The sequence below is a fragment of the Rhinolophus sinicus genome, chromosome 2, assembly GCF_057876585.1.
Source record: "Rhinolophus sinicus isolate RSI-liver-muscle chromosome 2, RSI-T2T, whole genome shotgun sequence".
Taxonomy (NCBI): Eukaryota; Metazoa; Chordata; class Mammalia; order Chiroptera; family Rhinolophidae; genus Rhinolophus; species Rhinolophus sinicus.
In genome coordinates this window covers 26,742,399-26,766,903 of record NC_142502.1, presented here as the reverse complement: position 1 = coordinate 26,766,903, position 24,505 = coordinate 26,742,399, and the positions used below count along the sequence as shown (strand labels likewise).

General features: G+C 37.2%; 1 long non-coding RNA gene across 2 annotated transcripts in view; it reads right to left on the bottom strand.

The window, feature by feature from the left end:
- Positions 1–24,505, bottom strand: part of LOC141571714 (uncharacterized) — a 229,241-nt gene that overhangs the window by 82,357 nt on the left and 122,379 nt on the right. The window contains exon 5 of one of the 2 annotated variants that reach the window (XR_012496750.2): positions 19,913–21,808. The exons of the other annotated variant lie outside the window; for it this stretch is intronic. This is a non-coding gene — a long non-coding RNA (uncharacterized LOC141571714). Of the gene's footprint in view, positions 1–19,912; positions 21,809–24,505 lie in introns of those variants that run through there. 2 annotated transcript variants of the gene reach the window in all.

The window sequence follows — 24,505 nt, the reverse complement described above, 5'->3', positions numbered from 1 at the left end:
GGGGCACTAATGAAAAAAATATATGTGCTCTTTGGGTATCAAAACATGTTTACTTGAGCTCTCTTTTCTTTAATCCAATAAAAGTATTGGCAACGCGTTTGGTATTTGAGGCATAGTAGTGGGAGTACTGTCACGATGTAACTAAAGATGGTGGGAAAACCAGTTTGAATAAAATGAGATCCAACTTGAACCTTTGCCCGTGCCTGGAACTAAAACCAAGTCAACCCACTGTTAAGTGTCAAAAACGTTGAGTCATTAGGCTCCTTTTTGGTTCATCTGTTTGAGAATATCTGTATGTGTCTGCTTTTTTCATACTCTTAAAAAATAGACTTGCTTGTGGCATTCAGGGATGCAATTCCTCCTGAAGTTTAAAGATTTTTATGCATTTAGATGTTTTTATTTGATTCCTGATACACTTCTCAGAACCCATCTTTTGTTTTTTCATACAGATTCTGGAAACAGTTAACTGCTTTGGAAGGTTTTGTTTCAGAGAATATTGGGAAATGGAGTTGTGAAACATTTAATACTAGTCCCAAGCCATTGAGTAACCACTAATTGTTCAGCACTATTAGGTGAAGTCTGGGTTTTCAGCTCATCCCATTTTAGCTCCCTTCTCACTTCTCTTAAATGAGAACATTGATTTTTGAAGTTTTTGAGTTCCCTTTAGAGCATGTGGAGAGGCAAAATACCTGAAAGATAATTTATCCCAGTCTCAGATAATCACGGCTATAAAAACTCTTACCAGAATTAGTAGAGAAAACTGAACTATGTGAGAGATGACCTCAAGGGGAAAATGATTAATTCATGTCAAAAACAGAATTGTAGTTATTGACATATTATATCTCTGACTGTACTAAGTAGTCCATTAATCAACTTGATGAATGTTTTCTAAGAGTATACTGCCCATTCAAAGAATGGATACATCTTCCAGAAAACGTAAAGGATTTAGGGAGTCAGAGACACAGACTACATTTTGTAGAAATAGAATATATATACAAAGGGTGCGAAAAAATGTATACATTTTAAGAAAGGGGAAAAAATGTATACACATTTTTAAAAAGGAGAAAAACTGAAAGTACATTGCATTACTATATACTAACAATGAAATCTCAGAAAAAGAAATTAAAAAAAAATTCCTTTTGCAATTGCAACAAAAAGAATAAAATACCTAGAAATAAACTTAACCAAGGATGTGAAAGACCTATATACTGACAACTATAAGGCATTTTAAAAAGAAATTGAAGAAGATATAAAGAAATGGAAAGACATTTCATGTTCATGGATTGGAAGAATCAACATAGTTAAAATGGCCACATTACCCAAAGCAATATGCAGATTTAATGCAATCCCCATCAAAATCCCAATGGCATTTTTTAAAGAAAGAGAACAAAAAAATCATCATATTTGTATGGAACCACAAAAGACCCTGAATAGCCAATGCAATCCTAAGAAAAAAAGAACAATGCTGGAGGTATCACACCCTGACTTCAGCTGTACTACAGGGCAACAATAATCAAAACAGTACATTATTGGCAGAAAAACAGACACACAGACCAAAGACCAATGAAATAGAATCAAGAACACAGAAATAAACCCATGCAAATATGGACAGATAATTTTTGACAAAGAAGCCAAAAACATACAATGGAGAACAGACAACCTTTTCAATAAGTGGTGCTGGGAGAATTGGATAGCCACGTGCAAAAGAATGAAACTAAACTGCTATCTGTCGCCATGTACCAAAAGTAATTAAAAATGGATTAAAGACCTAAACATAAAACCTGAAACAATAAACTGCATGGAAGAAAACATAGGTAATAAACTTATGGACCTTGGGTTCAAAGAGCATTTTATTAATTTGACTCCAAAGACAAGGGAAGTAAAAGCTAAAATAAATGAATGCGACTATATCAAACTAAAAAGCTTCTACACAGCAAAATAAACCATCCACAAAATAAAGAGGCAACCAACTGAATGGGAGAAGATTTTTGCAAACAGTGCCTACAATAAAGGGCTAATATCCAAAAAATATAAGGAACTCATACAACTCAACAATAAAAAACCAAACAATCCAATTAAAAAATGGGCAGACGACCTGAAGAGACATTTCTCCAAAGAGGACATACAAATGGCCAATAGATATACAAAAAAATGCTCAACATCACTAATCATCAGAGAAATTCAAATAAAAACCCTGATGAGATTTCATCTCACCCCACTTAGAATGGCTATCATCAACAAGACAAAAAAACAAAAAAACAAAGAACAAATAAAAGATCCAAATCACCAAAGTGGACAGGGGATGATTGGTTTCTACAGATTTGATAACTGAGGGCTTATTTCCAAATTCTTTTTTACTAGAGGTAACTCTTGAAGCTTATTAAAATTGAAAGGAAATTCTACTTTACATAACAATAAGAATTTAGAGTATGTACCCTAAAGTAATAGATAAATGAGACATAAAAACAGATTTCAAAAGAATATGGTAAATCCATGAATGAATTTAGTAGTAAACTATGAAGGATTTAGGGATGATGTGATGCCTTCATTCTTTGAGATTATGGAAAGAAATTATACTTACATACATGATCCTGGGTACCCCTATTAAAAGTGCAATACTGATCTGGATGGGTTGTTGACCCAAGGACCCAAGGTGATGTTTTTAAAGTACTTTTGTCTAGTCTAATGATCAGAATTTGTCACTGTGTTTTGCCTAGGTCTTTTTCTAATTGAAGCAAAAGAGGAACGGCAGTACAATTCACACATCATTCTTATAGTCTTGCATGTTCTGTGGCTCCTCAAATAATGGTGACTAAAGCCAACAAAGCCAATAAAAACAAAATTATCATAGCCAAAAAAAATATTTTTTTTGAAAGAGAAAGCTATGTTTGTTTGTTATTTTCTCCCTATTTCCTGTATCCCCTGACCTTTTCCCTTTTAATCATTAGAGTTTTCTCTAGGAATTGATGACACAGCAGAAAGCAGAGAGCAAATGGATCAGGTCTTGGCTTTGGGGTTTCCAAAATTAGACAGAATATTTGGGAGAATATTTAGTGCATAAGAACGTAGCTTTGCCAATCCTCAAGATTCTGGGCAAGGCCTCTGATGGAGGGAAAGAGTAGAAATCCATATAGATGTCGTGCATACCTGAGAAAGGTGAGTCCTGTGCTTTGTGCCCTGCCAAAGGCCAAACCCTGAGAGGAACGACAGCAAAACCCTAGATAAGTGTATGGTTTCCAAGAATAGAGAGACCTGGGCTTTCTTCCTTGGTGTTACTCCAGGGAAGGAGCAGGACCACAAAAGATACAGTTCTACAGTGTGCGTAGAAAGAGAAGGTTCTAGATCTTCAGGTGTCCTAAGTTTGGGTGGAACAATAGAATCTAAGACAAGCATGAGGAAGTTTAGGCCTTAGGGAACCTCATAATCCTGTCATATCCTGAAGTGATTCATGTCTGAGAAAGTCTCCTTTGCCTGGGGAGTGGCACAGAGGTGGGCTGACCTTGGAGAGGCTCAGGACGTTTCCCATGGCTCAGCATAGCCCAGTAGCAGCAGAATGATCCCTGTGCCCCCTAGAGGACCTTAGTAGTGTCTAAGAATGCTGAACGCTGTGTGGCTTTGCATTTGGGAACATGGGACAACCCAGCATGGATCTGCATGGAACAATGAGGTAAGCCCAGGAGGATCACGGATATTTCAGGGGATGCCTGCGTGAGAAGATGAACCAAGGACCAGATGCCACTGTGCTCTTGGCCCAGGGAGGGCCCTCCTGCAACATCCACACAACCCAGGAGAATGGGGGCTAGAAATAGACATTAAGTCAACTTACAGATAAATGAAGTTGTTATTTCTGCACACTTGACTTTGAAGACTTTTAACCCACTATGTGCCACAAATAATATTTCAAAGAATTGGGTCTTCCTCAATTGTACTGGTTTACTCTAATCAAAAGTTGGAGAGATGCATCAGCAGATCACAAACCTTCAGATATTCCTCAGAGTCTAAATCTCTCTTGCATTAACCCAATTCAGTACTCTAATTTGGAAAACTTCTATATGTTTAACGATAATGAACGGTAGTGCTTTTGCACTTTCTAAAATATCTGCAATGGTATCTCATGCTTTATTTTTATTTTACTTTATTTAGTTTGTTCATCTTCTAAAAGGAGCACTGCATATATGTTTATTTTTCTTATGACAGCTTTTCCTATTATCCAAGAAGTCAGGAATGAAAATTACACATATTATAGGCATTTTGTCTGTGGCAATAGAGATTTTGCTCTGTACATGGGGAACAAAATTTGGCTTACAACAAACAAAATCTGTGGTGGAGAAGAATACTTTATAACAGACTTGCATTGTATTCAGAAAGAGATCCCTAATAAAGACCCTAATAGAAACTATTCAACCTCCCGTTCAAATATTTTCTAAATTATTGGTCTCTCTGTGAGAACATTTTCCTCTGGTATAAACAGTGGCCGTGAATAGGATGAGTGTTTGAATAGTACAAAAGTACCACGTTTCTTCCTGTTACCCCAAAAGCAATAAACACCAATGGTACAGTGCCCTGCACAGCAGCCCTTGTCAGACAATGAGGCTTACACACGAGGGGCTGAGACGTTCAGTTCTCTAATAACATGAATGGCTAGTCCCAGCTGGAGAGACACCAACAGCCATCGTTAGCAGTTGCAAAAGAGCCATTGAAGAAAAATGGAAAGGCTTCCTTTCCCTCCAAAGTCATTGCAGAATGCAGCAGACCTACATCTGGGTATCTGGGAATGAATCATATTATTGTATTAAGGAATTGGGCACATGCTCTGTTATCTTCCCCATCCCTACCACCTGTTCCCAAAGATTTTGTCCTATTGATTGGTCTTATCGGGGCTACCTCCATCTGTACATGTCAGCATCAATGAATAAAGAAAACAAGGAATGAGGTTAAGAACATTGATTTTCTTTAAAGTAATTTTGAAGAAGTTAATGGCAAAAATGATGACTTATATGATCTTTAAAAAGCAGTAAGCATTTAGGTATGTCTTTTTAAAATGTAATACATAAGTAAATTTCAGAGGAAACTCATTATTTTCTCCATTTTTCAGATTAGGAACTTAACCACAGAGAGGTTAAATAAAAGTTTAGTGACTGAGATGCCAGCTCAGGTGTGTCTGGCTCCGATTTTCTCCTGAGAATTATGAAGATGATAACTAGAACAGTGACTTCCACACTTTAGTTTTTTTTACTCCAATTCACAAGAAGAAATTGATTTTATACTGAGACCTAGAGCACACTTGTGCGTATGTGTAACCAAAGTTTCAAGAAACAAAAACAAAATAATATACAACTTTTCTGCAGGCCCCAAACACAAATATTTCCTATTTTACTCTGTTTAAAGAAAACGGAATTGGAATAATCCACAAGTTGGTTTCATTTTATGACTGTCAAATAGGTCTTGAACCACATTTGAAAAACCCTTAACTAAAACATCTCCACCAAATGCCCCTCTCTGGCTTTTGTTTGAACACCCCTATTAATGGAATCCGAATTCTTCCATAACTATTTTGTTTTTGAACATTTCTATGTGTGGAGGTGGGTTGATGTGTCTTCTCTTTCTGTGATAGTCTTCCAGATCCTAGAAATGACTATCAAATCTCTCATGAGTCATCTCTTCTCTAAACTGGATATTCCCACTTTCTATATCTTTGTATGATATAGTTTCCCTTCTGTCCCCTTATCTTAGAGTACACACCATTTTCAGATATACCAGCTGTGTGAGACTGATTGGGACATCAATACTTTGTCTTAAATATCAAACCTAGATTTTTCTGTCCAGAGCTATATTTTTATTTGGTTTAAAGTCATATTAACTTTTTGGTGGCTACATTCACACTGGGGTGTTTAATGAGCTTATCACTTACAACCAGAAAGTCCATTTGCTTATGACAATGAAACTCACGGTAGCCTAACGCCAACTGATTTAGTTGTTTTCAATCATAAGTTAAATATTGACAGATTCTGAATACAAAACTGTGCTACATATAAGTCATGGTATGCAAAGGACAATTCCACTGTTCTCTTTAATTGCTACCTTATTTTTGAGGTTAAATAATGCATATAATCTCAGAATGGCAATTGAAAAGATGGCCTGTTTACACTATTTCTTTGTAGGTGAACACGCATTACTTATTTTATATAAATATGCCTTTGATATGCTTTTGTGACCTGAATTTGCTTTGATTTTTTCCCTTCAATCAAAATTTTATTACTAAGGCAATTTTATTAGTCAGTTGTTTTGTTTTAACATTCTAGCATTGATTAAATATTTCATCTTAAAGACTGTGCATTTGTGTGTGTGTGTGTGTATTTTGTGTGTGTGTGTCTCTCTCTCTCTCTCTCTCTCTCTCTCTCTCTCTATATATATATATATATATATATATATATAGAGAGAGAGAGAGAGAGAGAGACAAAAAAGTGTATATACATTTTAAGAAAGGAAAAAAACTGTATTAAAATTGTAATAGTATATACCGATAACAAAAGATGAATATAAATCATACATATATTTATTTTGCAAATCCTGTTGAGATTGCTTCCCAGCAGAATTTCCCTTTTCCAAAAATAATATTCTTTTATTGTTTTCAGCATGATATTTTTCTCAATAAGGCATGAAGCATATACTTTAAGGATATAGGTTAGGAATTCTGTGAAATCCTTTGATTTAAATCTTGGACCCTCAGCATAAAGTTTCTTAATGTGGTACCAGAGTGCTGACAAAGCTTGAGGGTACAAAAACAACAACAACAAAAAGGTAGAACTGGCCAAAGATAGATGTGCTGCTTCGGAGAGTGAGGGTATTTTCCCCTGCAGGTGGGCAGCTATATGACATGGACTTTAAAAAGGGGGATGAGAAATTGATAGCTAGCCTAGACTGGCATTTTTTAAAACTCTGCTCTCTGAGCAGGGGATGGGTGCTGGTGAAGTAGAGAGCAATCTGGCAGGGCTCAGGTTCTCTGCTCTCATGCCTAACACACCCTCTTTCTTCATTCAAAGCAGCTCCCCCTGTGTCTTTAAAAAGACACACATATGGTATTTGTCTTTCTCCGTCTGACTTATTTCACTTAGCATAATGTTCTCTAGGTCCATCCTGTGTGCGATGTCAGAGGGGTAGTAGATTGGGGGAGGTGGTTATTTCTTTGTGAGGGGTATAAATGTCTAACTATTACATTGTTTTGTACATCTGAAACTTAAAAAAAAAAAAAAAAAAAGGCATACAGATGTTGTACCCCTGTGTAAACTGTGTTGGCCCATGGCTGAAAGAATTTCCCAAACCAGTGGAGAAAATGGTTTTTAACTGCTCTTCCAGTCTGATATTTATCTACCGGAATCAAAATGGTTTCTGTTTAGACAGCATTTTGTGAAGGGTATATTAATCTATAAGACCAGAAGACAAGTGTCTACAGAGATGACTGGTATTTTTACTTATCAATGGCCAAAAGATTCTGGAAAAAGAGCAACAAATGAGTTTAGGAAAACTAATTCCACAAGAGATGGAGGACATTGAGTTTAACAATAGCTATTTCATGGATAAATAATTCAGCAAACTAATACTCATCAGTATATATGCACATCAGCTACTAGCTGACACTTTTGCTTCACTCCTTTGCTTTTCTGCCTCCCCAGTCTTCCAGAAGACTCTTCAGTTCCACCTGTACTCTTCGGTACTCCTTTAGACCTGGGAAGTTAATTTCAACTCTTATTTGTAGTTTCAGTTACCCTTTCTGCCAGGTTGACCTTGACCTCGGACACTGCTTAGCACTGGGCTCCTTTGCAACACTTCTCTTACCCCATAAACACCTATCTATGGGCTTGGCACTTTCTGAGCTACTCTCTCAAATTCTAGGCAAGCCCTCCCCATCCCTGAGATCTGGCTCAATATATTATTTTTTACTTTGTTTAAAGAAAAAGCTAAATTATATGGAATTACCTGAATTCCTTATGCTTGTCCTATAAGTCAAATACTCTGTTATTTAAAAGTATATAAATCTAAGCATAGATTTATGTAACTATATTGAGTGATAATTTAAATAAGTTGTATCTGTATCAATTGGGTCTTTTATATAAACCTTAAATGATATTACACATTATGTGGACCTACAGAATTAACCCAATTGTACTACCTTTTTGTTTTGTTTTGTTTTGTTTTGTTTTGTTTTGTTTTGTTTTGTTTTTCTTTGTGGTAGTCAGAAGCCAGACTGCCATGTACTTGGGGCCCAGGAATCAGTTAGCTGAAACTAATTCTTTCTTTCTTTCTTTCTTTCTTTCTTTCTTTCTTTCTTTCTTTCTTTCTTTCTTTCTTTCTTTCTCTCTCTCTCTCTCTCTCTCTCTCTCTCTCTCTCTCTCTCTCTCTCTCTCTTTCTTTCTTTTTCCTTCCTTCCTTCCTTCCTTCCTTCCTTCCTTCCTTCCTTCCTTCCTTCCTTCCTTCTTTCCTTCCTTCCTTCTTTCCTTTCTTTCTTTCTTTTGTTTTCATTAGTTTCAAGTGTACAGAACAATGCAATAGTTAGACAGTTCACCCCTCACAAAGTCATAACACTGCCTCCCGCAATCTATTGCCCCTCTGATATCGTGTATATCTCTTGCAATTCCATTGACTCCATATCCCGTGACTATATATATACTAAATTATAGTTGACAGACAATATTATTCAGCTTCAGGTGTACAGTGCAGTGGTCAGGCATCTACACCATCCACCAAGTGGTCTCCCTAATAAGACATGTGCCCATCTGACACCCTACAAAATCTTTACAACATGATTGATTCTATTCCCCAAACTGTTTTTCATGTCCTGTGGCAATATTGTAGTTAACACTTTATGCTGTCTAATCCCTTCCCCTTCTCCCTCATCCATACCCCTAATTATTTCTTAATGTCCACCTCTCTAACCCAAGCCAGGTCCCGTGAATCCCTAGAAATGTTGTCGCAAAGTCGTTTTAGAAACTCAATGTTATGTGTCTAAGTGGTCTTCTAGGTGAAAACACAGTTCCCGCCCAGGAGATGTGACTTGGAGCATGAATGGAGTTTCAGCCCAGCTCTGCTATTAAACTTGCTTCGCGACTGGGCTTCGGAGTGTCCTTCACTAGGCTGTGACACCTGCTTACCCCACCCAGGAATGTCTGGCCAGGCTGTGCCTGCAGTGGCTGTGCCCTGGGGGCTGCTCCTTCTCCATCTGTCCCTCCCTTTCACGTGGGTGCCTGTAATGGCTCTTTCCCTATCTATTCTCTGATCCACTAAAGAATGCTGAAAAGAGCAGACAGAAGATGAGTTTAGTTGTTGCTTTGGTTTTTTGTTTTGTTTTATTTATCAGGAACGGTCCAAAGACGGTCTCTAACATGATTTTGGCTCTGTTGCAGGTCGTCTTTCTATTTTTCCACCTAATTATGTCTATGTTCTGCTTTTATTGCTTCCTCATCCCATGTCCTGTTTACATAGATACCAGATGAAAATAAAAGCCTGTCACATGTCACCCCTTACATGCCAACAGAGGCCATGCCAAGCAGAGTCAAGCAATTTACATATACTGGCTCTTTTATGCCTCACTACAGAACTGTGAGGTGGGTATCATCATCCCATTTTTTTAACATAGAAAGACAAAGTCTCAGAAAGCTGAAGTTACTTTTTTCAAAGAAACACACCTTACATGTGGTTTCTACATCTGAATTTTCAAAGTCCATGACATTTCCCTGTGTATACCTCCAATTAAAAGCCATTCATCTCCCTTTAGAGTGTTTGAAACTTTAAACCAGCAGTATTTTTAAGTGTATCTATCTTTCAGGCAGTCTAGTTCATGTGAAAACCAAAATTTTAGATAAGCACTTCCCCCCCACACCCAATAAAATCATGGAAAAGTAAAAGTACAATTTATAATCTTCACAAGTATTAACAGTGAAATCCTCTCCTGAGTAGTTATGATAAGGCTATGTGGGCCGAGCTAAGCCCACAACATCTCTCAATCCTCACACCACCATGTCTCCCACCATAAAGCAACTCACATTACAAGAGGGAGTGACATCATAGGTGACAACTCTGAATTTATGGCGCTTTGTTTATATATTTTTTAAAATCTTAAACTTTCTTGGCACCATCTCACAGTAGATGACAACACAGGAGTTTGTCATGACGTTGTGTTTAGCAGGTTGGGAAATGTTAAACCAGGTGATTATTCCAGATTCAATTTGACTACACATATTGAGTGTCTATTGTGTACCAGGCATTGCTCTGTGCTCAGCACAGTCAGCCCTGCCTTTAGACCCAGTTAGCCAGGGTCTCTCCCCTGGGCCCAGAGCTTTAGTAATTCCCTCTGCCAGCCTCTTCCCTCCATGTGAGATAAAGAGAATGGGTCACCCCCAATCCAGACTAGACTCCAATTAATTGGGACCTGGAATTTCCTGCCCTAATGACCTGAGCCTCCTCCCAGGGGTGATGCAGCCTCTCCCAGATCTACCTTTTACAGTATCCATAGCACCTCTGGAATGCTGGCTCTTAGGTCAGAGAGGTGACTGTTTGCTGAGCAAAGGAGAGGAGGATGGATTTTGGACCCAGTTTAAGTGTGCTCTTATAAAGAATGAAGGAACTAGGGGGTGAAAAGAGAAGGGGTGAGGGTCAGGCTGGGAGAGTGCCTCTGTTCTTGTGGTTGCCTTGATCCTGGGCTGCCAGGTATGCACAGATGACAAAAATTTATGCTCTCAAGGAGTTTTAAGCCTGGCCATAAAGACAGACGCATAAATAAACAATGTTAGTCCAACGTGGTAAACATGATGCTTAGGATTCTTTGAGATACCAGAGGGGGTCACTTAGGCCAGCTTGGCACGAGGATGTGGGGATTGGCTGGAATGAATAAGGCAAACTGGGAAAGAAAGAATTAGGGTGAAAGGGACAGTGGGATTACAAGAAAAGAACACTACCAGGAAAGGCACTGAGGCATGAAGCAGGCAACTTTCCTACCCTACAAGGCTGGGCTAAAGGCCCTCCGTCTATGTTCTCGTATGTGGCAAAAAATTCTGCATGCGCGTCTGGCAAAGAGCAAAAACTGAATATATGTATGTTTAGCTGACACAGTTGTGGTGTGGGAGAGGGTCCTACAAATTTCTTTGTGTTCTTGGAGCATAAGTCCTGGGTGAGAGAGTAACGTGAAGTGGGGAAGAGGTGTTTGCACATCTTGGCAAACGCTGCTTCTGACACTGCGGACATTAACCTTACGTTAGAAGTGACCGAGCTTTAAACACAAGACTGACATGATTGGACTTAGCGATGTGGAGGATTACTTGAAAAGCACTGAAGACTGAAGACACAGAAAACCTGTTAGTAGGTAGTTATTCTAATCTAGGAGACGATGAGGGCCTGAGCTACACTAAATTGCAATCTTCACACGCACATGGCTGTATCCCTTGCTGTCACATAGTAAGTGCTCGGTAACAAACTGTTGAATGAATGAATAAAGTCAATAACAATAGGAATGGAGAGGGGGAGGATGTCTTGAAGAAACATGGCATCAAAGGGGGGACTCACAGGATCGGAAGTCAAGGATGATTCCAGGACATCTTGTTGAGTGTTGGGCAGATGATGTCACTAAGTAAGAAGGGCTACTTTCTCATGGTGAGATGATGAAATAAGTTTGGGACAAGTTCAGCTCTGGGTGTTTGAGGGTCAGCCCGGTAGAGATGACTGAGAGGCAATAAATATAAACCTACAAAAGTGGTTACAAATTCTATTTTGCATCAGAATGCTTAGGACATTTGTTAACATACAGAGTCCTGAGTCTTAACCCCAGATATTCATGAAAAATGGGATGAGATCTGGGAATCTGCATTTTGAGTATGCATCCCAGATGATACTACTGCGAATTAATAGGACAATTTTTTGGATGGTATTTGTTCAGATCTAGAGTTGTGGTGACAGGTTAGAGGTACAGATCTGTGATCACTGACATAAAGATAATAACAACCAACACTGACCAATGTGACAAACTGTTTTAAGCACTTTATTATACTAACACACATAAACCTCGCAACTTTATCAAGTAGGTATTATTATTCCCTGCATTTTATAGATTAAAAAACTGAACCTCAGAGAAGTTTGTGAGTGGCAGAGGTGAGATTTGAACTTAGGCAGCCTAAGCTCATAGCCAGAGTCTGTGTTCATTGTGCTACTTTCCCCTCATGTTTCTGCAATACTTGATGAGAGCAAAGGAGGTGAGATTGCCCAGGAAGATGTCATGTATGTGGGCCAATACTGAATCCTGGAGAATACCTAATATGAATGGCAGATGCAGTTAGAGATTTAGAACAGACTGAAAAGTACTTGAACCCATATTGGGTTCTTAACACAGAGAATATAAACGCAGAAGAGATCTTAATAAATATTTTCGATAATAATGTTGATGATAAAAACTTAAGTATTCTCAGGTATCCTGAAGGACAACTTTACTAAGTTATCATTTAGTGGCATACAGTGATATTTCTTCATATTTTCAACTACATTAGATTTTTTTACCTTGCTGAAAATGGAAGAAATAACCTAGAGACAATATGTGTTAATTTTTAAAATAAATATACTTTACAGGTAAATGTCAAATAATGCATATCAATGCATATGGCTGTTGAGTCATCCAGCTCCAATGAAACTAGGCATCAGGAGGGTTAAATTTAAATTCTGATCTTTTTTGCACAGCTCATTCTCAATATTTCAACTTGACCACAAACTTGAAAATGATTTTCTTAATATTTTCAAATGGTTGGAACTTACTAATTCTTGGTGTCCACAATCCTTGAATAATCACAGGGATACACTTTAACCCCTTGAATTTCCCTTTTATTTGTCACTGAGCAGAGTTTGATAGCGCTGGCAGGGTTTTGTTGATTTACATGTTAGGAGATACAAAATAACGGACTTCTGTTTAGCCTACAAAATAATATTGTGGCAATAATTTAGTCAATCATTAAAATAAATTTTGAAGACTATGAAATCATTTGCTCCAATTGCATATTCTTTGGCTTTCTAAAACGTTTCGTCTAGTTCAAAGAAATTTTCTTTCACTTTGTGGGTCCGTGAAACCCTTTTGTACTAAAAGGTTGAAGAAACGTACAACTTCTCCATTATCCTTTCTCTACTCAGTCACAGGATAGCCTTGGTCAGTTTGTTTAGAGTGAAAGAATCTCTTCCCTAGAAGGAGGTCCACCCTGAAAGGATATCCCTTTTTACAACTTTGCTGGACATTTTGAAACAAAGGAACAAGAAAATGTTTATCGTAAGCATCTGTATCAGAACCGTAAAGTAGCAAACGCAGCGTTTGTATAAAAGCCTATTCCAAGTGTCTGATTTTGCCTGTCATGACTTATTGCCTTTTGCTTCTGCCAGAGGACAGGCAAGTGATGAATAGGATTTTTTGACAGAGAACGTGTTGTATGAATACTGGGAAGACAGGTGAATAATTTTAAAAAACATTTGAACATCACCAGTCACTAAATCAGGCTATTTAGGGGAGAGAAAAAGAGTGTAGAAATGATATTAATACAGTGATGAACAAAACTCTCATTTCATCATAAAGATGAATGCAGATCTACAGCACTTTGCAAATAACACATAATTAGGGATAGTTTTTGTAATGCAAAAATAAACCCTCTAATTATACATAGAACTGATTGCAGATAATGATAGTGATCTACTAAGAATAGATTAAAGGATTGAGACCTTTTTTTTTTTCCATCTCATTCAAGCATTGTGATTTTCTGCATTGACCTGTAGAAATGACATTCATGGGGGACACTGAAGAGACACTGTCTGGATTCTTGCAGGAGCTTGATTTACACATTTCCCAGAAGCTTCCTTGTCAGGAAATTTTTAGATTACAATCATGCTCAAATCCTCAGTAACCATTCTGATCAAAAGTATCTTTGATATCCACACATAAAGAAATAATATTTTTCGTACCAAAAAGAGAAAAACATATGCAAAAAGGTGGGGGACTTTTGTTGCAAAGTCTTTTATATGAAAATTTTTACAGTAGTATAACAGTTAAGGCATACTGAGTTTTATGCTTAACTAACACTTAACTAATTGTCTTAACTGAAAAGAAAAAAGTTACCAAAGATTGGAACAGTTCTGACAAATTAAGATTTGTACAAATTCTTGGTTGAAAGTGACACAGAATCTCATCTAAAAGGCTTAGGCAAAAAGAAAATGTTATTACTGAAATTTTTATGTATAGGGGATGCCTTCAACATGTCTCTATTCATGCCTGAAATGATACCATGAAAACCTCAGCTCTGCCTTCAGCTATATTAACTGCAGTGTCAGCTAAACTGAAGTAGCAGCAGTGGAATCTTTATTCTTTTAGATTCATTTCTATTATGGAAGATCTAGGATATCTTTCCTAGGAGACCGAAAGGAATCTTGCAGGCTTTTGATTGGGTCATGTACTAATCCCTGAAATAACTTGAGTTCAGGGAAGAGGAAATGCATGGATTATTTTAGACTTGTGGTCACCGTTAGAAGTGAATGTGGAGTCACATAGCCTACAATGCAAATAGATAGATCAACAAATGGCCCAGGAGAGTCAAATTCTGATTATTCAAAATACACTCAAGTTGATTAACAATTTCACTTTTCTGCCCTGTATATAACCTTTGAGGATAACAGCGAATGACAATTAGATTTGACAAATCACTGATTTGAGTTTCTCTTTTGCTCACCTTTACTGTATACTTGTACTATAGATGCTGGAGCCCAATGAGACAACCAAAAGGAAGATGCTAAATAGATGACTTCTGAATCATGGTGAATGGGTTGTGATAGTAACTAATAATTAAGAAAAGAAAAAAAGTTCTTAGGAAAAGATAAAAAGTGTCCCTTTCTATTTAACCTTTAATATGTAGAATTCACTAGAACATGTGAAAAGCTGTAATTTCAACATTATTAAACTCCATCAGCATATATTTCTCTGACTAGCATCCTGATATGGTATATTCCTCAAATTAGTTTTTATCAACCACACTCATTAAGCATATCTTGACATATGACATGATTTTGTTCACACTTGGAAAAATACGAAAAAAGGCCTCAATCCAGTAAGGCTTAAGTCTACCCCAGTGTAACAATATAAAAACAGCTCTAGGACACTGTATGTTCCTCCAGAGCCCCAATTAAGCATCATTCACTTCTGTGTTCCTTTTGTCTAGCCCTGAGCTTAAGATGTAATAGGCATTAATAAATCAGGATATGTCGATTCGATATTTTAGCAGACTCTCCCATAAGGATTCATAAGCACCATCACTGTACTGGGTTAGGCTTCTAAAACAACATTTTGATTGGAATCTTGGAGCTGGGGTACAATGCCCTTCCTTGTTTTTCTCCCTACTCTTACTTGTGTGCACATATCTCTTTCTCCTGAGCTGCATGATTCTTTCAGAGCAGAAACTAAATCTTAAATTTTAAATTCATTTATTCATTGGTTTATTTGCATACCCGATAAATATTCATTAATTATTCTCCACAAGTTAGGAATGATAACTATGATAATCTATCAGATACAACCCATGAGAACACAAGCCAACAAGTTTTAACTTTGCCTCTTGTGACTTCTTCCTATCGCTGTCGCAATACCTCACAAAGGATGTGGCACATGGAGAGATTTTAGAAATGCTTACTTAATTAATTGATCCTGGAGAGTTACACCAAATGTAGCCTATATCTCCAGTTACTAAATCAAATCACAGAGTGTATGATTCTTTAATCCTCTTCAATTAACAGCTGAAAAATGTGCATCATTTATTCAAAATCTATCATGCAGGAACCTTGTATACATTATGTTTTAAAACATTACAACAGCTTTATAAAGTTCCTCATTTTACACAGAACACCAAACACAGGAAGAAAATAGGAAAGTCTTACACATTAAGTAGCAGAGCTGGGATTTGAACCCTGGTCTGTCTGGCAATAAAGTCAATGGTTTTACTCATTACCACATATTGGTTTCAACACCCTCTTGAAATGCCCACCTCTTCAAGCCCTAAGTCCCTGATTTCAGCAACTCTTTTCTCTCTCATTGCCTCCAGTGTACCTTAACTTTTGACAATAGAAACCTACGACTTCAGGCAGTTCAAAACAAATGCATGTTTTTGATAATGTTAATAACCATTGATCCTCTGCAGCAAAAGTTTGTATATTAATCTCCCTTTTTAATAGATGCTTCATTCAGCCACCATTTTGTAAATATTTTGTTATGCTTCTACCTATTTGAGCTCAAGAGGAAAGAAAAGTACAAGTGCTTCAAGCACTCTTAAGAGAGGTCTCTCTTGGCTTGCAGTTTGCAGTCGTCAGGCAGGTAATCAACCAGGGAACAGAAACAATCCCCACGATGATGTGTTCAGATGAGATTCCTGTTCTCCTGCCAGTAGACTATTTGGACTCTGTATGTTCATGTTTCTTCTCACTTTTTAGAGGTCCAGGTGTATAAACATCATCAACAGAGCTTTGTTCTCATATTTCTTTTACATATGCAATACCTACATTTTGCTCTTGTGCATAAAAACTATTTCTGTTGTGTGTTCTTACAACTACAATGAGGCCCTTTTTATTTTTAAGTAGTATCTTCGTGCTGTAGTGGGAACAGATTCAGCTGAAAACTGGGCTTATTGTAAACAGTGTAAATAAACGTGGGTTCCCAAAGCCTGGTTGCTAGGCTATTAGCACAATAAAAAATACCCATATCACCAGAAGATAATAAAGGATGAAGGTGATGGAAACTCAATCAATTGCCAGTGATTCCATTGAGAGTTGGTCTCTGAGGTCAATGTCAATGATCATCTTCATCATTGTCTTTTTGAAAAGGTTAAAATTTCCCATTCCAAACGTGGGAACAAACAAAAAGAGTATACCCTGGAATAATAACCTGCAGAGACAAGACAGCGCCAGAAAGACAAAGCCTGTTCAGCTGTGTTTCCTGACAGCCCTGCCCAGCACACTTCCACCTCAGGCAGAGAACTGAGTTTCTAAAGAATAATTATATCAAGTGATGTCATGATGGATGGCCTCTTTCCAATGGCTCCATGCCTTATCTTTTGGGACAGAGAGGTAGGAGAGATAGCAGACAGTGAACTGTTGTCACAGTTTGATGGGAAGGGGGATGACAGGTCAATTTTTGGTGTTCAAACTCAGAGGAGAGTGCAGGGTCTGAGTTCCACCCTCTGAGTCCTCTCAATTAACCCTGCATTGATGCAGGCTCTTTAATAAAACAAATATCAATATATGATCAACTTCAATTATAATACAAATATTTTCCAGTAGTTTCATAGCACTAGATAATGTTCAAAAGGCTTTATAAATATTTATGAAATTATCCTTGCAACCCAACATTGTAAGTAGTATCATTGTTCCCAATTATAGATGAGGAAACCGAGCATAGGAGGTAAAGTGACAGGCACAGGTCATATGGTAGGTAAGGGGTAAAGTCAGGACCACAAACTGATCCCAGCTCCTGCCTTTAAGCCACTCGTGGTACTGCCTTTATGATGATTTTAAAAATATTATGATTATTTCTAATAAACCTTTAGGCAAAGTTTACAAAAACAAAGAATCACATATTTCTCTATAAAAATTAAATCATAAGCTTTCATTATTGCCATACACTGACAATTCTGTTTATGTATTTAAATCACATGTAATGACTGCTTTAAATCCTAGGTGAAGTAGCTTATTCTCTAAAATACAGCAAAATAGCCTATTTTCTGCTAGTGTGAGCTCATATTTCTCAAACTGGAGTATACACACCAATGTGGGTCTGCAGCCAGCTCACAGGAAGTACAAGACATGTCTCTTAGGAATATTCCCATTTATATGAAGATTTAGAGGAAACTATATGAAATCAAAGGTGAATGTCTATTGTAAGGCAGAAAGAAACCTGAATAAGATAAAACAGGAGACGTTCAAGAAATGCTGAACTTCTAACAGCTTGCTTCGAATTCTAGCTCAAGACTGGGGGCTTCTGGGTTTGTGCTCATGACCTCCTGCCACTTGGAGCTACTTTGCTGGAAAAGTAGAAGAAGCATTAAAGAAGAAAATGCAAATGCCATTGGTGCAAAAATAAAGTTTCACAAGGCTTTTTATCTTGTTTTCCACGGAACTATGCATAATAATTTTCATCACTTTTATTATTTGAGGGAATGATGAGAAGAATTAAATGATGAAAATAGAAAAGGCGCTCAGGATGTGAGAGCCATAAATAATGCATTTTATAAAAAGTAGGAACAGAAACAAATTACCAACCTCTCCATTTGAAATAAATACAGAAAAATTATTATTCTTCCCATATTCTTTCAGGGACCACAGTGTTCACTGAACCATCCCAGTAGGCACAACATTAACTCGAACACTATGGGCAACTTCCAAGGAAAGGAGAAGACATGCTTTTAATTCATGAACAGCTTCTAAAATGGTGCCGATGAGATAAACATAAATTATAATACTTGTAAATACAAATACAATGAATGTGTATAGAAGCTGAGGACAGAGTTTTCTTTTGGTAATATGAAAACACACACACACACACACACACACACGGTCTGACAATTGAGTTCATAAACATGCTGCAATGATGTTGCTAACATTTTTGAGGTGTGAGGGATTATTCATTATGAATTTGTACCAACTGGACAAACAGTTAACCAAGTTTACTCTTTGGAAGTGCTGAAAAGGCTGCATGAACAGGTTAGATGACCTGAACTTTTCACCAACAATTCATGGCTCTTGCATCATGACAATGCACCAGCTCACATGGCACTGTCTGTGAGGGAGTTTTAGCCAGTAAACAAATAACTGTATTGGAACACGCTCCCCCCTCACCTGATCTGGCCCCCAGTGACTTCTTTTTTACCCAAAGATAAAGGAAATATTAAAAGGAAGACATTTTGATGACATTCAGGATATCAAGGGTAATACAACGACAGCTCTGATGGCCATTCCAAAAAAAGAGTTCCAAAATTGCTTTGAAGGGTGGACTAGGCACTGGTACATAGCTTCCCAAGGGGAGTACTTTGAAGGTGACCATAGTGATATTCAGCAATGAGGTATGTAGCACTTTCTCTAGGATGAGTTAGCAAACTTAATTGTCAGACCTCATGTGTGTGTGCGTGTGTGTATGTATGTGTGTGTGTCTGTGTGTCTGTGTGTGTATATAAGAAAGGGACTATGGGGTCTGGATCTATATATTTAGTACGTCAATGCCCAACAAGCATAACCCCACCAATTCAAATACATAGGTTGATGTGTGCTCCCTATAAATAAAGTTTCTGTCAATCTTTGTGCAATAAAGCAAATGTAGACTAAGTCATTCTCTGGATGAAAGGAGTTTGAGCTGTTATTGGGTCAAGGAATAACTCAAGTTAAATGTTCACAATCCCTCTATAAGAGAACAACTGAATATGTAATTACAGTATTGAATGCATAATATTTGTTGGCTTTGATGATTTACAAAGTTCACACTCCCAACCCTACCTTCCTCTGTGTGTTCCTATATTTTTTAATTCATGTGCAATCTTGAGTGAATGCTCTACTTAGCACTGCAAGCCATCCCAGGAATCATGCCAGTGAAACATGTAAATTTTCTGTTCTTTTAGTTGTAGTAATACCCTTAAATTTCAGTAGTAAAATATGAAATTCTTTTCCAATTTAAATGAAGCCTCAACTCTAAACATTAAAAGCAAATCAACTTAATAATCTAGTTTTACCAGTTCCTCTTTCCATCTGTTTGACATCTTGGTCTGGTCTTTGGTTAGGCTTTAATTAAAAAGCAAAATTAAATTAAAAATCCATTTCAATATCAACCATACTTAGCCACTATTTGCTGATATGTTACTAATCTTAAGAAAAACTCTAATTCCACTCAATTATATAATTGATAAAACTATATAAATCTAATTCTAAAGCACTTACGTAATTCTAATTTTCAGGCAAAGATATGACCTAATAAAATATTTCAAATTTTATACTCAACAAATTCATGAAGCATAAAAAAGTGCCAACCTAGGTCCATTACTAAAAAGAATAGTTGCTTTCAAAAATTCATTGAACAGTTCACAATTGTACTTTTAAGTAAGTTGATTTTTATTTTTTTACCCCAAATTAGAAAGTTGAACACCGTGAAAATATCAATACATGTGCTCTAAAGGGAACATTTAAATTATTATGGATAAGAAGCAGATACTATCTTCAAGAGAAGCATAATTATTTAACTATTTTTAAAGATTTCACCAGTTTGAATAGCAATCACTTTTTAATTATTGTTTTATAAATCTAATGCTGTGTATAACATTCTACTTGTGGCATATTTCCCTAGGCTCCTTGGTCATGTTTTTGCACAATTATAAAATAACAAATATGATGTTATTATTACTCAACAAGCACATAACATAACTGATCTTGCAAAAACATCATCAGTGATGTGAAAGATACATGCCTATACTATGAGTAAGGATGGCAGCCCGGTAACTTTCAGGAGCAACTAGATTTATGCACAACCAGGTGCATTTGCAAGGTTGGACATCGGAGCTTTTGCGATGGGCTCCATCCTGAAGGAGAAGAAAGTGTGGGCATGACCTGGGTAAAGAGCTCCAGGTTAGCCTTGAGAAAGGAGGGGGGAGGCCACTGTTTGGTTTCCATTTTCTTCCTCTTTCCTGCACTATGTATAAAAATCTCTTGGGAAATAGTAAAATGAAACATTGACTATGGGGACTTTGAAAATATTTTCTTGCAAGGAAAGTTATTCAAATTTGAAAATTTTCAAATAGGTTGTTAGTGAGGCAGAGGCCTACACAACCTTACTGTTTTAGGTAATGCTCTTTGAACCCAAAAGAACAAAAAAACTCACTTGACTTCAGGGAAGAGGGTTGGGTGTTATTTGAAAGTATTCACAAATCAGAATGAATCAGAAGACATAAAGCCCTAGATGTTACCTAGTTTTAGTCACTGGTCTCTCTACCTTGGTCTCTTTAATGTTCCGTCTCATGGTCTCTCTCTGGTTTAGTCTCTCTCAAAGTCACTCTTTCCCAACCATCTTTTTCTCTCTTTTCTATGCCACTTCATAACTTCATCTTGCACGTGGCTTTGGCTTATTCAAGTGTGTGGTGATTTGACAGCTCTAGCACAGTTGCTTCTTGACATTTCATTCCTTGTTTCTTACTCTAAATTTGCAAGGGAAAGACTAGCTGATTCAGCTCATCTCCATGTGCCAGCCCCTGTGTAGGTGATGATAAGTCTATGAATTGGCTGTCCTTGGGTCAGGCTTGTCCAATCTCTGTGTATCTGTAGGGTGCAGCTCATGAAATGAGTCAAGTCTTTACAAAGCAAAGACTATGGATAAAGTACATTTCTTAGAAAGGCCTGCAGCAGGGCTGAAAATGACCGGTATCTATAGGACACTTCATTTTTAACATCCCATCCATTCATTATTAAACTATTCAGTTATTCATTCAATATTTTTACTAAGCAAGTTCAGTGGATCAGGTATAGGGGAGAAATAACAATATGAGGCAGAAAGTGGAGATGCTCAAAAGCACTTGTTCCTTGATAATTCCCTTCACTGCAAGGTTGGCACTCATTACTGAGAACACATTACACATTTTTGACTTGTCAACACTATGAAATGTAATTATTCTGTCAGTCTGAAGGAAAGATGTCTTTATATGCATAATCTCCACCTTTACAGAAAAACTTGGCTTGTATCTTCACAGCACACCAGTCAACATTGGCGTGCTGAGTGGTTCTGGATCTGTGAAATAATACAAATAGAAATAGCTCACTAAAAGAAATATAGAAACAAATATAAGTGTCAAGGCAGAGAGGAATGGGGCACATGGGTATATGGGGAAGAGACAAGGGAGATCCACATAAAGAGTGATGTTTCTTGTTTAATAAATTCTAGGAGTCACAGATTAGAGTCTTGCCATGTTTGTTTCTCAGTTTATTTATTTATTTTTGTTATATTTGTTTAAATCTTTTTTTTTTTTTTTTTTTTTTTTTTTTTTTTTGGCAGCTAGTCAAGTCGTGAAATGCTTTGGAAAGGTCTTTCACTGTCTCTGCCAGATAATCAAGGTCAACATCAACAGTGTAAGTCATGCTTATAGTATGTACCCTTAATATGATATGGTGAAAATGGCACTTTACTTCCGTGCTTTTTTCAAAACAAAACAAAAAACCTATAACCCCAGACAAATCACCACTGAGGAGCATTCTAGAAAATATCTGACCAATACTCCTCGTTACAGCCAAGATCAAAAACAAGGCACATTGGAGAAATTATCACAGCCATGAGAGTCTAAGAAGACATGATAAATAAATGTCATATCATATCTTGGATAGGATCCTGGAACAGAAAGGAAACACTAGGTAAAAACTAATGAAATATGAATAAAATATGGACTTCAATTAATAATAATTTATAAATATCGGTTCAATATTTGAAACAAATATATCATAATAATATAAAGTGTTAGTAACAGGATTACAAGATATATCAAAATCTATACTTCCTAATTTTTTCTGTAAATCTGAACCTTTTCTAAAAGTGATTTATTTTAACAATTAATACTATTTAGAAAAACATGAAAGGTCTTTGTTTCATATAGTAGGTCTAATCTGTTATGCTTGTACTTCAAAGATTCTTTTATAAATTCTCTAAGTTATGATACCTCATAAACTCATCTTCTGAAGATTCTGAAGATTTAAAAGAAAGAGAGAAACAGGGAGAGGAAGGAAGTTATACTGCTCAAAGATCTTGCCTTTCTATCAAATACATGACAAAAAAAAGTATTTAAACGATACAATCATTAAAGACTCAGCTCAAAATCATTCAGGACTAGGCTCCATTTTAAAAAGCAATGTAATTGCACTTTAACAAATATTAGAAATACATGAAAATGAAACACTACCCAGTTCCACCCATGTAAAAAAAAAATCATCTATCTCTTTTTTTCCACCCCATATTCCTTCCCACTTGCTGCAATGACAGTGCTGATGAAATTGGGCATTCTGATTTTTATACTGTAATTTTTTTCATACACACGTCTCAGGTTACTTCATAGTCTTTAAATTTTCACTCTCAAAACCCACATTATAGTCCATCAAGTGTATTGACCACAGTTTAGTTGAACAACTCCCTATTGCTGACATATCAAAGAACCATTTCTACCACAGAGGAATCAAATCCTCCCTACCCTTCCTGTGTTACCCAACTGAAGGGGGAGATTTATTCCTTGGGAAAACATCTAGTGTCTGACCTCTTGACATGCACCCCCTGCTCAGGCCTAGGGAGGACGTGTGCAGAGCCCTGCTCAGCAGTTTTCAGGAGACAGTGCATAAACTGCAACTCCCGGCACTCTGCTAGGCTTTGTCCTTCCCTTTCTAGTTCTCCCAATGCCTTGCTCGGAAATCTGGCCTCAGGCATTGAAATACCTCTAACCTGCTCATAAAAGAGAAAATGAAAGTTGCTGCTCTTAATTTTATGCATCACGTGTCTTAAAATGAAATTTCTTCATAGACAGGAACGCGAAAGAGGGAATAATAACAGGTGAGAGAGGTAATGCTAGATAAATAAATCATAAAGCTGCAATGTCTTGGAAGGCAGAGGTAATGTGTTATTTGTAAGATGTCATCATGCTGAGATCATCTATGAAACCTATTAACTCCAGAGAGATAAATGCTAGCTACATCTGGCTCCTTTTCAGTGTGTGTGTGTGTGTGTGTGTGTGTGTGTGTGTGTGTTTAAATCACAAGTGGTTACATGAGACTTGTTGTTCTTTCTAACATCACCTCAAAAGTACAAGCTCAAGTTTGGCCCTGCTACAAATAAAGGAGGGGAAATAGATTGATCACTAATTTTAAAAACGTGCTATGGCAAAAAGCACAAGAGAATAAGGGGCTGGTACCAAAATGTGTAACCGTGCTCAGTACCAACTCAAAAAATGGTCACTAAATTGGCAGAGTTTACATCAGGAAGACAAAAAGCATGAGTAATGATCTTGTCAAAATAGGACGTTCTGGACTGTCCCATACAAACAAGCAACAGAAGGAGGCTGGAGTTCTGCCGACTCAGTCTGATGAGTAAACAATTGTGAGGTCAGTCCCAGCGTGGAAACACAGGCGATTTCTTTCTTTGTGAATTGGAATCAATACACAGAGCCCATTCCTTACCCCAAGAGAAAATGGGAGAACCCAGAAAACTGATGAAGTAGATCATGTCACATCAGTAAGCTGTGATCCACCTCGGTGACTGTGAACCCAGATGCACGTGGGAAGATGTGTGATGCAGAAGGACAGACAGACCTGTGATCTGGCTCCATTGGGTCATGCTTGGACACCTTGGGAAAAGATTTCAGGGTGAAGGGACCTACAATATATTGGGGCTTTTTATAGTTAGACATGACAATTATCTTTGTTGTTGTTGTTAAGTTAGCCTACTTTACTTTAG